This window comes from Watersipora subatra, chromosome 2 (assembly GCF_963576615.1).
Source record: "Watersipora subatra chromosome 2, tzWatSuba1.1, whole genome shotgun sequence".
NCBI classification, from domain to species: domain Eukaryota; kingdom Metazoa; phylum Bryozoa; class Gymnolaemata; order Cheilostomatida; family Watersiporidae; genus Watersipora; species Watersipora subatra.
The window spans coordinates 74,353,210-74,357,157 of NC_088709.1; the positions used below are offsets into that span (position 1 = coordinate 74,353,210).

General features: G+C 41.7%; 1 pseudogene; it reads left to right on the forward strand.

Moving 5' to 3' along the window:
* Positions 1-2,376: 2,376 nt before the first annotated feature.
* On the forward strand, positions 2,377-3,384 carry LOC137388555 (craniofacial development protein 2-like; annotated as a pseudogene).
* Positions 3,385-3,948: the final 564 nt, after the last annotated feature.

Below are 3,948 nucleotides of genomic sequence, written 5' to 3' on the forward strand. Positions count from 1 at the left end.
TTAAGCATGTCAGTTCTGCTTGGGAGTGTTTGGTCTAGATGGTCTCTGGCATGGCAGGCTGTCACGCCATACCGCTCCCCCTCCCCCCCCCCCCCCCCCCCCCAAGCTGTCATAAATCAACCCATATGTTAGCTTTCATTGCGCCATTAAATAGTAAAATGAATAGCTCTACATCAGTGGTACCACTAAACTGGAGAGTCTTGAATTCGGGTTTACTGGTATTCAATTGTGTTATGCAGGAAAATAGCTCCTCCACTGAGCAAAGATCACTTTTCCTTTTGCATTCTTTAGGCGTAGAGCCTGGGTGATCCAGCTGGCTGCTTTATCTCCTCAACTTCTTCACTTAATTGACATAGTTCATTGAGTGTATGTGTTGCGGTCATTCCTTTTGGCATTTTGTTTCCTGATCTTTTACCTTCTTGTGCTGGATCCCACTGCTGCCACAAATCAAGCGTTTATTGGTTAACAGGCATAGAGATGTCTTCTGATCCCTGATCTTCTGTTTGCAGACATTGCAACTCCAACTTTGCTACTGCTTGTTAAAAAAACCACTTCTTCCTGGTTCTTGCAAGTGGAAATAGCCAGGGAGATAGAACTGTTCTGCTGGTACACCGTGATGCTGGTGCAACTTAGCATATTGTCAACCTAGTCACTTATAGATGATGATGTTTCCTGGTGCACTGTGTTACTGGAGTTACACAGTTTGTATTCTATGCGTATTCACAGTGCGTTTTCTTTTGTGTATTTATTTTTAGTCAGTGATTTATAAATCTGCTAAAAAAATTTTAATTTATGTTATAATATATTTTTACAGCACAAATTTAATATCTAAATTTGTCTGTTACAGTAGGTAATTGCTAGTTTGCACTAGGAAAACATTGTTTTAAACTTGATCTTTGAAGCAATGGTTTAAACAGTTTTTTTGCTTGTGTTAAAGTAACTAAATCTGAGATAGGAAGTGGCGACACAAAACTCGAGAACACCATCTAATAAATGTTAATGAGTTAGCAAAAATTAGATAATGAGAGTTGTATGTTTTGGTTGCATATATACTAATGTGAGATTGTGTGTATTTAATTAGTTCTAGCTGGAGGACAATTAATCTCTGCGAACTAAGGCAAGGTCGCTTGCAACTGTTTGTGATAACGGAATGTGAATGTTGAATGCATTTGCCAGAATGTAATTAAAAGTTGTTGGTTGATGTTAAAATTTAACAAGTGGAAGAATATTATTAAATGTTAACAAGAATTAGTTTTGTAATAGACTACTGTAATAGATTACTCACATGTAATAGATTACTCACATGTAATATATTACTGACATGTAATATATTACTGACATGTAATATATTACCCACATTTAATATATTGCTGTAATAGATTACTCACATGTAAGAGATTACTCACATGTATTAGATTACTGACATGTAATAGATTACTCACATGTAATAGATTATTCACATGTAATAGTAAACATTTTATAGTTATCACAGGTATGCCTGAAGTGAAAACTTGTCAGTCGTAGCTACGTATTCATTTAGGATGTCTAATTTAAATGATAAATTGAACAGTCTAGGCTGGCAACTGAAGTTTTATTATTAATGTTCTAGCACAGTGGTTCCCAACTACCTTGGAGCCATGGATCCCAAAGTCTATGGCTCCAAGGTAGTTGGGCACCATAGACCTTGGGTAGCTCCAAGCTCTTTATCTAAAAGTCATGGACCCCTTTATAAACATCATAATATATGGTGTTCATAACAATGTCTCAGGTCAGGTCATATTATAGATCTGCTACCGGTAACACATGCAACCTGGTACCACCTGCCACATGGGAAGGGGTTGGTGGAAACCCCCAAGGACGGATGAATCTCTTCTAAGAAATCAACGGCCATCTACCACAATAGAGTGGAGCCCCTCAAGGCATTGGATGCCCTGTACTACAGGCTTCTTCGGCAGCTCCTGCACCTCTGATCTTCCTCAGATGTATCGGCTGAGCTTTTCCTCTGGCCCAGGATGATCTGAGATGAGAGAAGCACTTGATCAGTGTTAGGACCACCCAAGTCTGCTTTAATAGTCCTGGTGGTTTGTTTTTCACAACTCATCTGCTAATTTGAAATGCAGAGGACAGCTGCATCTAGAATTTCAGGAGCAAAAAACCCGGAGAGGAATAATTACCGGTGATACGTCTTGAATAATGGTGGTAATATTCAAGCGCCAGGGATGTCTCTCTAAAGTGGGAAGGACTTTTCAGGCCTATGGTAACTACACCTCGCTTTAAACCAGGCAGCCCCTGGTTAATAAGGTGCTTCAGTCCGCCAACGGAATACCGGAGAAGGTGATCTGGTATATCTGCTCAACTTCACCTCAGAAAACAAAAATGACCATTGCAACCTGGAATGTCAGAACGATGATGACCGGAATGTCAACAGACAAAGATTTAGACCCAGAGAATACTACTATCAGGAAAACAGCTACCATAGATTCGGAGCTCTCTCGCCGTGGTGTGGACATTGCTGCATTGCAGGAAACACACCTAGCCGGCGCTGGTACAATCAAGGGGGCAAACTATACCTTCTCCTGGTTTGGCAGACTACCTGAGGAGTAAAGAATCTATGGTACTGGCTTTGTGATATCCAACCGACTGCTCTGTAGCTCACAAACATCCTCTGGTGTCAATGATTGCATATCAGTGCTCAAAGTCAACACCAAGCAAGGTACAATCTTCGCTGTCAATGCTTATGCCCCAACTTTAGCTGCAAGCTCTGATGATAAAGACTGCTCTTACCACACCCTGGAAGACACCATCCGCAAAGCCTCCATCTCGAAAAGAGAAATTCTTCTAGGTGATTTCAATGCAAGGATTGGTGAGAATCATTCTAGCTGGCCCGAATGCATTGGACACTTTGGTGTTGGCAACATTAATGAGAATGGACAGCGTCTATTACAACTATGCTGCAGAAACAACCTGATTGTCACCAACACCTTATTTCCGAGGAAACTGCACAGAACAGTGTAACGGTGTCATCCTCGTTCAAAGAAATGGCATCAACTTGACTTCGTGATCACCAGATCTAAGCATAAAGTAGAAATCCTCAACACACGATCGTATCCCAGCGCTGCATGCGACTCTGACTACAGCCTTGTGGTGTCAAAGCTGCATCTTGAGCCAAGACCATACCATAATCAAATCAGGGCATCAAAGAAGATAGATGTGTCAAACTTCCGGAACCAAAGGCTTCAGGAGTGTTATCATCAATTACTTGATAAGAAGATAGCTGCTATCAATACTCACACATCCCCTGAAGAACACTGGGAGCAACTAAGCTCGTCGATTCACAATGCGGGCTTAGAGGCCTTTGGTCTGAAAAAAGAGGCAAGATCCTGACTGGTATAGCCACTCTCGTGAACTCCTAGAACTTGCTCTTGAGAGGAAACGAGCTGCCATGTTGAAGTACAAATCCCGGGCTACAAGACAAACCCTCGCTAACTACCGCTCAGCAAAAAGTAAAGCTCAGAGGACCGTGAGACTGTGCGTGCAGACTTACTGAGACTCTCTCTGCACCAGCATCAAAGTAGCCAGAGACTCTGGTAACATAAAGGAGATGTTCAGAGCTATCAAAGTGGCTACAGGACCAACAAAACAAAATGGAGGAGTTTTGAAAAAGAAAGATGGAACAGTTATTGAGGATAGAGATGCAAAGCTAGCCAGATGGATTGAACACTACAGTGAACTTTATGGTTCCGAAGGAAATGCTGACAGAGAGTTTATAGACAGACTGCCTGGTTTACCAGTCAGATTAGACCTAGACGAGCCGCCTGACTTTGACAAAGTTGTTAGATCCATCAAAGACCTGCACTTGGGTAAAGCTGCTGGCATGGATGCGATTCCGCGATGGTTGAGGTTACTTGGGTGAACTGTTGCCAAATTCATCTACCTCACGTTATATAT